The 13,335-nt window shown below is 52.3% G+C and overlaps 1 protein-coding gene across 1 annotated transcript in view; it reads left to right on the top strand.

The window, feature by feature from the left end:
- The window catches only part of SCARF1 (scavenger receptor class F member 1), a 41,093-nt gene that overhangs the window by 1,770 nt on the left and 25,988 nt on the right, over window positions 1-13,335 (top strand). The gene's annotated exons all lie outside the window — the stretch shown is intronic.

Below are 13,335 nucleotides of genomic sequence, written 5' to 3'. Positions count from 1 at the left end.
GCGTGGAGGAAACCAGAGCGAGGAGACAGGCTGGAGGGGCCTCCCCGAGCAAGAACAAGCAACTATAGTGCAAATAACTGGGCAGGGCGCATTCACAGGTTGCAGACGTTATGGAGAGATCTGATTTTTCCTATCCTGCATTGCGGGAGGTTGGACTAGATGACCCTTGGGGTGCCTTCCACCTTTATGATTCTGTGATTCCAGGAATGCCAGTGTGGTGTAGTGGTTAAGAGCGGTAGACTAGTGATCTGGGGAACCGGGTTCGCGTCTCCGCTCCTCCACATGCAGCTGCTGGGTGACCTTGGGCTAGTCACACTTCTCTGAAGTCTCTCAGCCCCACTCACCTCACAGAGTGTTTGTTGTGGGGGAGGAAGGGAAAGGAGAATGTGAGCCGCTTTGAGACTCCTTCGGGTAGTGATAAAGCGGGATATTACTTAATGTATGAAATGCAGTTGTCTGAATGTTGTGGGCCATCTGGTTGGCATCTGTCTGTCTTGAGAGACAATGGAGTGTGCCCCTTCTACTTTTATTAGCAGCACCAAAGTGAGTTCCCTGGAGTGCAAGCCTGGGCAGTATGTCTAAAGGTCTTGGGCTGCTCAGATGACAAGACACCCCCCCTCGCCCTCACTGATGTGGTCCAGAAGAAAGCAGAGCCAGATGTTTGGCACCAGCTTGGTGGCAGGAGCTGCCAGAGGGAGGAGTACAAGGTGCCATCCAGTCACCTTAGTGACTCCACTCCGGATCTGTGTAGGGTTTGCTTAGCCATTTCTTCTCCCAAAGATCTCCCACAAGGCAGCAGAGGTTTAGAATCACAGTTTTCACTGAGGGTTTGAGACCCACTGGCTGCCCACACCTGCTTTAGCCGGCTAGTTCTGGGCAGTAGTGTAGTGCCGGGTCCTGTCATAGCCATGCCCCCTTCTATGATTATACAACATTCTAAGATAATACAATAATCTTATAATTTGCAACCCTGGACCTCTACAGCTCTGGGTGGGGGTGGCTAGTGCCTGTGACGTTGCTAGGGAGGAACAGGACTTCTGACTCTTGTGCCTCAGCACTCTTCTGAGTTTTTAAACTGTTGCTTTGGGTTTAGAACAAGGGAGGGGAATTTTAGACCCAGGTGCCGAATGCGGCTTTCCAGATCTTTGCCTCTGGCCCTCAGGCCACAGCCCTCACCTGGCCTCACCCCCATCGTCCTCGGAGGAATGTCTCCTTGAGCTGTCACATCTCGCTTGCTTGACTGGTTGGAGAGGATGTGTTGATGTCTTTGCCTTCAGTGTGGCTGGAATGCAGCCCTGTACAAAAAAAAGTGGGAGTTGTATCTGTGTTGCTCCACCCACTTTTGCCCCTGGCTCCGCCTACCACTGGCCTGTGGACCCTGGAAGGTTGTCTGTGAGGGAATGTGGCCCCCAGGCTGAAAAAAGCTTCCTTTAGAGGCCGGGTGCTCTCTCCCCTCAGGGTAAATGAGCCCGGAAGTCCCTGCAGGAAACTTGAAGCCAAGGCCCAGATGAGTGGGTGGGTGCAGAGGAGAGCAACAGCGCCAGGGCTGCCCCTCTTCACACAGTGGTGCTTCTGTCTTCTCCTTTGCAGCCTGCACTTTCTCCCTCCCTCCCTCCCTCCCTCTCTCCTTGCCTTGTTTTTGAAAAAGAGAAAACCCTGGACATTCAGCTGGTCCACGAAAAGGCGTTGGCTTGGCTGCCGCTGGGCTGTGTGCTTTGAGCATGTTACGGAAATTACCGGGTCGAGAAGGCTCAGCTCCCGGTCCTACGGAGGAAGCCCGTGGTTCGCTGCGGAGGCAATGGAGACCAGCCGGAGATTGGAGCAAAAGCAAAGGAGTTTATTGCGCAACAAGGTTCAGGAGGATCCGAACCCCGAACAAAGGGTGTCCTGGACTTTTAAAAGTTCCCGCGATAGCCCAGAATACATAGCGAAATACATCACAGAAACGTCAGAGATGGGAGGGGAGAGAGGAGGTTACAGTAAAATTTACATAGGGGAAAAACAAGTTTTGCATATCAGGAAGGATGGCAGGAACCGGTGAATGGATCCAGGGTGGGTGCAATACACATTGAAGGTTTCTTCTGCGTCAGGACAATAGAAAGCTCCTAGGAGGATGTCTGCTGCCATGGTAGCTGATGGATGGGTGCTTGACTGGATTATCGGGAGGGGGCATCTCCTCCTGCGGACGTGACTCGCTGCTTAGGGGATTATGAAAGCCACTAAGTGGAGAGTCCAAAAATTATGCAGTATTGAAATAATATACTTCTGATGATCGGAGGATGGCGGGGACCGAGGGGTTAAAAAGGTTATTTTACAAGGAGCAAATAGACACCCGAACCAAGCAAATCGGACACTGCGTTCAGGAGTTGTGGATTTTTACAATAATAAATACTTCGAGCTGTCAAAATTGGGCCACCCAGCGTCTAAATTGTCCATTTGATACATTGTTGCAAGTTATAATTAATAGTTTCCTCAACTGGTTACATTTTGGTTTCGATTCCATTGTTCTCCCAGCAGGGAGCCTGTCAAAACCCACTTAGTGTTCAGTCAAGCGTGAAGGTGATGATTGAATCATAGTAGCTGACCTGAACGTTCCATTTTGCAGGCTGAGCTGGATGCATGCTCCTGATTGGTGGGTTTCCCGTTCATTGAGAAAATGGAGACCAGCGGAGCGCTGTTTGACAGAAGCGCTTTTCCAGAGGCTTTTTCGGAACGCAAATTGGGATTTTGGGGAACCCTTCATCACGAGGGTTTTATGTGGTGCTTGTGCGACATGTGAAGTGTAGGGAGATGGACATAAAAAAGGGGGAAAGAATGCCCGCTCATCGTCGGGCTTTTAGTGAGTTCACGAGTCCCGCACTCGCTACCGGGGAGGCATAGCGGTGGGGGAAGGTGGTAGCGGGTAAATTTCCCTATCAGTCCCGCACTTGGAGATAAGATTTGTAATCTGGTTCGCAGAACCACAAATCCTTTTCTCCACACCTACACCTCCGTAACTTGGTACTCACCTTCCCCCAGGTGTCTTAACTGGACGTATTCAGGGAAGGTGGGCTGGCCATGATAGTAAGCCCGGAGGGGAAACATGGAGGAGGAAGGTGGGTTTAAGGGACAGCGGGTCAAAGAACAGCATGGGGTCCAGCAACGAGAGATACAACAAAGCACTAACATGCACAACACTATTACTATGATGACCAGAAAAATACCCTTTAAAAGTTGTTTCGCCCACCCCAAGTTGGGCAACCAGCTCCAAAGATCAAAGTCTGACATTCCTTCATGTTGAATGTCGTGCAAAGTGGAGGTCAGACGGTGGATGTTGTTCAAATGTCCTGTAATGTTCAGGGTTTGATCTGTCACATATGTGCAACACTCGGAGCCAATCAGAGCACAAGTCCCGCCCTCCGCCGATAATAAAAAGTCCGTAGCAATTCGGTTTTGAATTCCAAGTTGTCTCACCTGTGAGAGTTCGGTGGTCAGCGAATCCGTGATTTGCTCAGCCTCCCGCATGAATTTGAGGAGGACATCGGTGAGCCTCAGGATATCGACGTGGTTTGAACCGGCGCCGTATGCTGGGAATAGGGCTCTTCCCCAGGTCTCTCCATTTGCAGCCACATCAGACAGGTCGGAGAGGGCTTGCTCCTCCCGCTTATTCCGCAGTCTCCCAGTAGGTAGGTCTTGGGTGACGCGTACCCCTGGGACGATGTACCCCAGGTAGCAGGAGCCAGACATGTGGGGGCTTACCCATCGGTAGGCACGGTGGGCACAGATCCACCACAGTCCGGCTAGGTCGGTCCCGAGTCTGCCAGAGGCGAAGCTGTGGAGGAAGGCGATGTTGGGGCGCGAGGTCTGGTCCACTGGATTGGCACCTACTGCCAGTGCCCAGGCTGATGGAAGGTCAGTGACCAAATGTGATTTTGATTGGGTACTAACAGTCACTTGTCCATTCTCGTGAATTTCCAGAGAGGTGTCACAGGAACTAGTCCCTACTGAGGCACCATCTCCAGAGAAAACACGGCAGAGGGGTCCGTGGGTAGGACCAGTGAGATACAGATACTGGTGGGTAAGGTTTAAGGCAGTGAGGTTCCATGAAGCCACGTTTCCTAGGCGGAGCTGTTCCAGGGTGACTGCAAAAGGAACCAGGGGAAGTCCTTGCCGGAGGTGGCTTGGGGCATGGGCACAAATCCAACAGTTCGGGTATTCTGTCTCCTTGGCCACCTTGCCAAGGAGTTGGATGAAGGAGTTTTGATCCCATGATGAGAGGAAGTCTGGCTCAGGGATGGAAGAGTCTGCAGCCAGGCGACGTGGAGCAGTTCCAACAGGGTGAAGGGGATCAGTGGTGTTCAACAGGGAGGCTGTCTTGGCAATTCCTCCACATCGCAGGGGTCCGGTGTGATCCCAAACTGGTGGGTCTGAGGGCAGGATGGGGTGATACCAGCCCTCCAGGTAGTCAGAGCCCCTCCAGTCCTTAGTGGGACCCAGGTCCCATAAGCAACAGAAACGTCTCAGGCAGATACCTTGGATCAGGGGTCTGGAAGGCGGTGGTACCAGGCGGGTACATTGAAACCCAAAAATGAGGTTTTGCGTGGGGGAAGAAGAAGTGTCAGTAAAAGTGTGGGAGCCCCCACCTTGCTGCACTTCAGTCCAATTAGGGCCCTTGGATACCTCTCCATGGCTAAAGAGGAGGTATGAGCCATTGACACAGGTAAGGCGATACCTCCCTTGATCTAGGATGACGGAGGCTGAGCCCAGCCTCCTATAGTCCTTGGAGCGTACAAACAGTTCCCACTGCTGTGTCCCATTCATCTTGGGGACCAGTGAGTGGCGTAACAGAGTCCTGCTTTCGGGAAGGCAAAAGTCAAAATCCCCAATCCGGTCCGGATTTTGCTTTCCACCCTGTTCCAAAAGGTGGAAGTCCAGGTATTGGTAGTCAGTCATTATTCCAGGGCAGTGTTCAGAGGTCCAAGCGAGGGGCCTGCCCAGGAAAGGGAAAAGGAAGAGTATCGTGATGGGGTTCATTTTTTTTTTTTTTAGGAAAAAAAACTGTCGAAGTAAGCTGTCCAAGGCAAGCTGTCAAATGACAGCCAGTTCAAAAAAACACGGGGAGCTGTCAAATAGCTGTCAGAAGCTTTCAGTAGCGGCAATTCTGAAAAGGCAGAAAACTGTCAAACAGCTTGTCAAAAGCTGTCAATGGGGTAAGTCCGAAAACACGGAGAGCTGTCAAACAGCTGTCAAAAGCTGTCAATGGCGGCAAGTCCGAAAACACGGAGAGCTGTCAAACAGCTGTCAAAAGCTGTCAATAGCGGCAGGTCCGAAAACACGGAGAGCTGTCAAACAGCTGTCAAAAGCTGTCAATGGCGGCTCCGAAAACACGGAGAGCTGTCAAACAGCTGTCAAAAGCTGTCAATGGCGGCAAGTCCGAAAACACGGAGAGCTGTCAAACAGCTGTCAAAAGCTGTCAATGGCGGCTCCGAAAACACGGAGAGCTGTCAAACAGCTGTCAAAAGCTGTCAATGGCGGCAAGTCCGAAAACACGGAGAGCTGTCAAACAGCTGTCAAAAGCTGTCAATGGCGGCAAGTCCGAAAACACGGAGAGCTGTCAAACAGCTGTCAAAAGCTGTCAATGGCGGCAAGTCCGAAAACACGGAGAGCTGTCAAACAGCTGTCAAAAGCTGTCAATGGCGGCAAGTCCGAAAACACAGGCGGGAACGATGTCTGGAGACTTGGGAACGGTGGCACAGGGACTGGGGCGCGATGGACAGGAACTGGGGTACGACGAACAGGAGCTGGGGTGCGATGCTGGGGTGCGGTGAACAGGAACTGGGGAGCGATGCTGGGGTGCGGTGAACAGGAACTGGGGAGCGATGCTGGGGTGCGGTGAACAGGAACTGGGGAGCGATGCTGGGGTGCGGTGAACAGGAACTGGGGAGCGATGCTGGGGTGCGTTGATCTATCAATTGCGTTTCAAGCGCAGTCGGATGCCGTCCGGTACGAGCTCCGATGTCCACTCGGTGGCACCGGGGTCCGGTCCAGACTGTAGAGCCTGATCCTGTGGCTCCGAATCAGGTCCGGTCTGTAGAGCCCGATCCGGTGGCTCCGAATCAGGTCCGGTCTGTAGAGCCCGATCCTGTGGCTCCGAATCAGGTCCGGTCTGTAGAGCCCGATCCTGTGGCTCCGAATCAGGTCCGGTCTGTAGAGCCCGATCCTGTGGCTCCGAATCAGGTCCGGTCTGTAGAGCCCGATCCTGTGGCTCCGAATCAGGTCCGGTCTGTAGTTCTTCGGGATCTTGGTCGTCGATGTAGGAGTCTGGAGCAGAAGGGGGTTTATCAAACGTATAGTCCTCCCCCCCACTCTCAAAATTGTCCGGAGGGGGTTGGGTTAGCTTGCATCGAGTATGATGTAGCCAGGAGTTCTTCTCCCCAATTTTAACAGCAGTGGGTGAGACGAGGAGCACTTGAAAGGGGCCCTCCCAGGTGGGTTGCAGGGGCACTTTTGGGTATACCTTGGTGAGGATCCAATCCCCAGGTTGGAAGGAGTGTACTGCCATATCAGCTGGTAAGTTCTGGCCCTCTACAGCCGCGTACTGGTGGAGGCGGCGTAATTGTTGTTGGAATTGAATCACATAAGTGGTAAGTTCCGCTTCCCCCAGGTCAAGTTCAGAGAGGGGAAACTGTGTATTGTACACAGGGGGGGGTCTACCAAACAACAGTTCGAAAGGAGAGAGCTTTAAGGGTCCTGTAGGGGCACTCCTTATGTTGTGGAGCACTAAGGGCAGCGCATTCACCCATTTGAGTCCAGTGCTGTTGCATAACTTTCCAAGCTGTACCTTTACCTCCTGGTTCATGCGCTCCACCTGTCCTGATGACGCTGGATGGTAAGGAGTATGTAGCTCCCACTTGATTCCCAAAGCCTTGGCAATCTGTTGGACCACTTCTGCAGTGAAATGGGTCCCCCTGTCGCTGTCCAGCCTGCGTGGGACCCCAAACCTCGGGATGATCTCCTGCAAAAGGGCCCTTGCCACGACTGTAGCGGTGGCTCTTCTAGCCGGATACCCTTCTACCCAAGAGGAAAATTGGTCTACTACGATGAGGGCATACTTGTACCCCTGGCATGGGGGTAGTTCGATAAAATCGAGCTGCAGACTCTCAAAAGGGACAAAAGCCCATGGTCTAGCCCCTGGTGGACGTTTTGGTTCCCTCTTGGGATTGAAGGACTGACATGTAAGGCAATTCTTAGTTGCTGCGGTAGCGGCCATGGCAGTTCCCGGGGCATACCAGCACCTTTGGACGTAGTCTATGAGCCTGGTCTTTCCCCAATGGGTTTGTTGATGTAGGATTCTAACAAATTTAGGGGTCCAAGCCTTAGGAATAATGATTCTTCCATCAGGCAGGGACCATATCCCGTTGGTTAGCTTTGCCCCGATGGATGCCCACATGTCCTGTTCCTGTTTCCCTGCACCATCATACATTAGGCTGAAATCAATTTCGGCAGGCAGTTGGATACATTGGAACTGGGTGCTTTCGCTTATGGCCTGAAGGGCAGCTGTCTGGGCGGCCTGATCAGCCCGTCTGTTTCCTTTTGAGACAGGATCCCTTCCTTTAGTGTGTGCCTTGCAATGGACTACGGCTATAGCTTTTGGTAAGTGGATAGCATTTAGGAGTCTCTCCACTAAGGCAGCATGGGAGATTTGGGAGCCTGAGGCGGTAAGAAAGCCTCGCTGAAGCCAAATTTGTCCGGTGGTATGGACTAGACCAAAGCAGTACTTGCTGTCGGTGTAGATTGTCACTCGCTGTCCCTCTGCTAGCTCGCAAGCCCTGATGAGTGCAATTAACTCAGCAGCTTGAGCACTATACTGGGGGTTTACTGGCTCTGCCTCCACCACTTCGAAATCAGACACCACAGAGTACCCCGTCTTCCGTTCCCCTTCTACGATCTTTGAGCTCCCATCGGTATATAGGATGAGGTCTGGGTTTTGCAGGGGTAGATGGTCCAAGTCCTCACGGGGTTTCTCTGCCTGTCTGACTATTTGGGTACAATCGTGATGCGGGGTGCCATCCTCGGGTAGTGGGAGAAGGGTAGCTGGATTTAAAGAGTTAACCCTTTTTATGGTTACATTCGACGGGGCTAAAAGGAGAGCTTCGTACCGGTTTTGGCGGGGATTTGAGAAATGGTGAGTTCCTTTGAGAGTCAGCAGGGTGGCTACTGCATGTGGGACGTGCACAACGATCTCATGTCCTAGTACTGTATCTTGTGCCTTCTGGAGTAAAATGGCAGCAGCAGCAATTGCCCTTAGACAGCTAATGGATCCCTTTGCTGTGGTGTCCAATTGGAGACTGTAATAAGCTACAGGTCTTTGTCGGTCCCGGAATGATTGGGTTAGGACCCCGGAAGCTACTCCCTCTTGCTCATGGACGAATAGATTAAAGGGTAACCGATAGTCTGGTAACCCTAGAGCAGGGGCGGATCGGAGCTCCCTTTTCAGCCGTTCAAATTGGGCAAAGGCTTCCTCTGACCATTGCAGTTTATCTGGGTGGTCCTGGCGTGTCATTGCAGAGAGGGGCTTGGTAATTTGGCTGTATCCTACGATGAAATCTCTGCAGAACCCACACATTCCTAGAAACCCCCTCAACTGTCTCTTAGTCTGGGGTAAGGGTATCTTGGCGACAGCTTCCACGCGATCGGTAGCCAGGCTTCTGGTTCCAATCCCAAGGATGTGCCCAAGGTACTTGACTTCCTGTTTGCAGAATTGAAGTTTCTTGGGGGACACCTTATGCCCTTTAAAGGCTAGCTGTATAAGGAGGTATTTAGTGTCTCTCCTGCACGCCTCCTCACTATTAGAACAAATGAGTATATCATCTACATATAACAAGTAGGAGGAGCCTGCAGGGAGATTGACATCCTGGAGGTCGCGGTGCAAGGTTGCTGAAAAGATGGCCGGTGATTCCACATATCCTTGGGGTAATCTGGTCCAGGTTAATTGGCCAGGTCCCCAAGTAAATGCGAAAAGGAATTGGCTCTCCGGGGCAACAGGTATGCTGAAGAATGCAGAACACAAGTCAGCTACACTGTACCATGTGGTATCTGGTGGAACTGCATTTAGGAGGGAGTTTGGATTTCCCACCACCGGATGCCGGGGTATTACAAATTGGTTTATTAACCGAAGGTCCTGTACAAAGCGGTAGCGCACAGGGGCTCCTTCACCTCCCGGTTTTTTAATGGGGAGTATCGGAGAATTGCAAGGGGAGGCACAGGGAACCAATATTCCTTGTTCCAAAAAGTCCTGTATCATAGGTGTCAGTCCTTCAATGGCTTCTGGGGGTATGGGGTATTGTTTTGCGCACGGATATGGTTGGTCAGTCTTGAAGGAGATTCGCACTGGGGTTGCTGACTTTAAAAGCCCCACAGAGGTAGACTCGGTCCCCCACAACCAGGGTGGCATTTCCTGCTCCAATTCCAAAGGAAGGTCGGGGAATTGGCGCTCATCTCTAGCCTCTTGCAAGATCCCCTGGAAAGATGCCACTGACTCATCTGGCATATGTAAGTAGATGCCATCAGGGGAACAGGTAATGGTGGCATTTAGTTTGCACAAGAGGTCTCGCCCCAACAGGTTAACTGGGCTAGAGGTAAGGAGGAAAGTATGTTCGGCCAATAAGGGTCCCAAAGTAACCTTTGCTGGTTGTGACAGAGGGCAGGTGCGGGGTATCCCATCCAAACCCATTACTTTCCTAGTCTCTTCTCCGGGTCTAAGGTGGCTACTGGTTAAAGTTGAATAAGTAGCCCCGGTGTCCAAGAGACAGGAGTAGGGGTGTCCGTCTATCTCAATAGTACAGACGGGATCTTCTGGAGATAGAGCTAACACGGGACAGATGGCTTGGGCTTGGGTGAGATCCCCTGTTGATTGTCAATATGGGTTAGCTGGGTTCCTTCTAGCTTCGGAAGCAGGGGTTTGAGCAGATTGGGGCGTTGGTTGGACTGGCAGAGGAGCACTGAAGGGTGCTGATGGTTGTGATCCAGTAGTTGGCTGGACCATTGGGCCCTGGGCATTTTGCGGAGGCCAGTTTCCTGGTGGAGGAGGTTGCACCATCTGTTGGTTGATGTACCCTTGGTGCCTAGGTGGGTGCTGAGGAAAGGCTGCGTAGGGCGGATTTCCTTCAGGGGCTGGGCGAGTGGTGGCTTCAACCCAAGGGCTCCCCGGGTACAAATATGGGCAATTTCGTTTTATGTGCCCTGGCTGGGAGCACAGATAGCAAAGGCCAGTAGAGGGGCCCCAAGGTCGTGGCATTGCTGGATTCGCGGTTGGTCCCCCTCCTCTTCCTCTTCCTCTGACTCGCCCTCTTGCCGGGAATCCTGGGGTTGGGAAGTAAGGGGGTTCCATGCTGAGAGCAAGCACTGCCTCATCCTCAGCCTTGGTGTCTTTCTTTTTCTTTTCGTCCCGGTTATTAAAGACGGACTTGGCGATGGACAATATTTCGCTAAAAGTTTTTCCGTCGTAGCCAACCAGGAGATTTAAGGCTTTCCGGATGTCTGGCGTTGCTTGATCTTTAAAAAACCCTTTTACTATTATATCATGGTGCGGATTCTCGGGGTCTATTCCGCCCCAGGTTTTAATAGCCGCCACCAACCTCGAATAATAGTCCGACGGGTGTTCATTAGGACCCTGGATCACAGTCTGAACTTTAGTCCAGTTTATGGAGCGCTGTCCTGAAGCTTTAATGCCGTCTAAGATGGCCTTTTTAAACAGATTCAGACACCAGACGCCATTAGGGGTATTGAAGTCCCAAGCAGGGTTGGGTTCAATACGGAGATCCCTAGGTGTCAGGGCCTCCACCCCTTGAGGTCTTCCTTCTTGGTAGTTTTCCTGGTTTAGGGCTTCTTCAGCCTTACTGAGAATGTCAGCCTTCTCAGCCTCATTGAATAGGGCATTTAAGAGTACGTGGACATCCGTCCAAGAAGGGTGATGGGAAGAGAAGATTGTAGCGATTTGCCGGTGGCACTTGTCAGGGTCATCCCTCAAGGAGGGCATCACGTTTGCCCAGTTTACTAAGTCTGCAGTCCGGAAGGGCTGGTGGGTGTAAATCATCCGCGGGGCCCCATCCGGAGTTGCAGGAGGGATGGGGAAGGCACGTAGGGGCATCTGGTAGGAGGTCGCCTGGTGATTGATTCCCCCACTCCCTTTAGCCTTTCCCTTTACTGGCTGCCGGGAAGCAGATGGCGAAAAGGCACCCTGGATGCGGATGGCAAGGTCCTTAGCAGTCTGCACCATAGAGCGGGTGGTCATGCCCTCCACGTTCTCAAGAGGATTGGAGTGGGGCGACAGAGTATAAGCAGCGTGGTCACTGACCGGCGTTAAAACCGGGTCAGGTTCCATTTGGTCGTTGGATACTGTGGCTATCTCTTCCTGGTCCATGGGTTGGACTATTAGCTGCCCGCCTTGAGCTCCTGCCTGATTGTTCGGGTCTGCATCATTTTCGGGTCCCGGGAGATTATGTTGCCCAGGGACATCATTCTGTGCAGGGGGAGCTGTGGGTGCTTGTCTGGGTCTATTATAGTATAGCGCCATGGCCTGATCCATAGAGTCATCGTCCGATGGATCCTCATAAGGGGGCGGTGCAGGACCTCCCTTGGGTTTCCTAGAGGCTTTCTTAGGAGGTTTTATCATAGGCATCTGGAGAGCCGGGGAATCCTTCAGAGTAGTGAGGATTTGGTATACGACCTCAAAAGCCTTTAGGTAGTCCAATTGGCGGGGTCTTTCCTCAAGTAAGTGCTTCTTTAGAGCATTCAAACGATCCTGGTTGAAGGATCCCTCCGGTGGCCAGCGGAGTTCAGATGTCATTTTTTCAGTAAATGATGGCCAGGTGTTTTCGCAGAGTTCTTGCAACTTCTGCCTAGATAATAATTCTGAGCCCGGAATCTCTTTCCAGTGATCTAGTACAAACTCGAGGGGGGAGTCGGGTTCCGGCTGGGCAAAAGAAGGCTTGCAAGAAGCCTTCCTCCCAGCGGAAGTACGACTGGGCTTCGAAGCCTTGGCGCCCATTGTTCCTTGGTTTTAAGAGGAACCTGGGGTTTTGGAAAGAGGGAGGGGAGAGATATCTCAGTAAAACGGGAATTTCACAAAGGGGAGTGGGACAGAGGGGTTTTCTGACAGCAAATAATACACAACGTTGCAATAATCTAGCCTGGTCCCTTGCGTTCACTAGATCGGCTAGCGGGGCGGCTGACCAGGGGGATCTACACTAAACTACCTCTTTCCTTTCCTCTTTTTTTTTCTGGAGCTCCCTTCCTCTTCCTTTCTCTTCCGTATTCCTCTTTTCACTATTTCTTCTCACTATTCCTATTTCTCATTTCCCATTTCCACCCGTGCAAAATAACCCCACGCCTGGCAACCTCCTACCTATCATCAACAGCTAAGGAAGGGAGCCCTACTGGACGCCTGCCACTGCAGTGCCAGATCGGGCAGCCCTTTGGATAGAGTTTAAACGGTCCGGAAAAACCTCCCTTGCGTTCGGAAGCGGGCTCACGCACGACCAGCGTGTTTTACATGGCCCGACCGGGGCGGCTGAGGTCTGGGATAGTGCAGAGAAGTCCTTTGCCCCTTGGCAGCTGGCAAAGTAGAAAAAGAGCCCAGTCCCTTGCGTTCGTTAGACCAGCTAACGGGGCGGCTGACTGGGTATTGTAGGAAAAGAGATAGAGCTCAGAACTCCCCTTTTCGAGTCGAGCAGTGGTCCACTGGACAGACCAAGAAACAGTCAAGAATTGATAGGTAAGAAAGCAGAGTTGCGGTTGCCAGGATTTCCTCCCCCCTTCCCACACACACCAGTGCACTGGATTTATACTTACGCGTCTTCCACTGCGATCCGCTGGATCGTTGAAGACGAAGCCGGCTGAGCTTTGCCTTTGCTCCCCGGTTGGCTCCCCTTGGGACCTGCAATTACCGCCCGGAGGATGGCCGGAGGTCCGATGGGGTCTCCACGGGAGAAGAGGGTCCCGATGCCGGCTGAAGACTCGATGGGGTCCCCGGCCACCACGGGAGAACGCAGATCCCGGGTTTCGGCACCAAGACTGTTACGGAAATTACCGGGTCGAGAAGGCTCAGCTCCCGGTCCTACGGAGGAAGCCCGTGGTTCGCTGCGGAGGCAATGGAGACCAGCCGGAGATTGGAGCAAAAGCAAAGGAGTTTATTGCGCAACAAGGTTCAGGAGGATCCGAACCCCGAACAAAGGGTGTCCTGGACTTTTAAAAGTTCCCGCGATAGCCCAGAATACATAGCGAAATACATCACAGAAACGTCAGAGATGGGAGGGGAGAGAGGAGGTTACAGTAAAATTTACATAGGGGAAAAAC

The sequence above is a fragment of the Lacerta agilis genome, chromosome 15 (genome assembly GCF_009819535.1).
Source record: "Lacerta agilis isolate rLacAgi1 chromosome 15, rLacAgi1.pri, whole genome shotgun sequence".
NCBI classification, from domain to species: Eukaryota; Metazoa; Chordata; class Lepidosauria; order Squamata; family Lacertidae; genus Lacerta; species Lacerta agilis.
The sequence above is the reverse complement of the archived record's forward strand: the minus strand, read 5'-3'. Positions and strand labels throughout refer to the sequence as shown.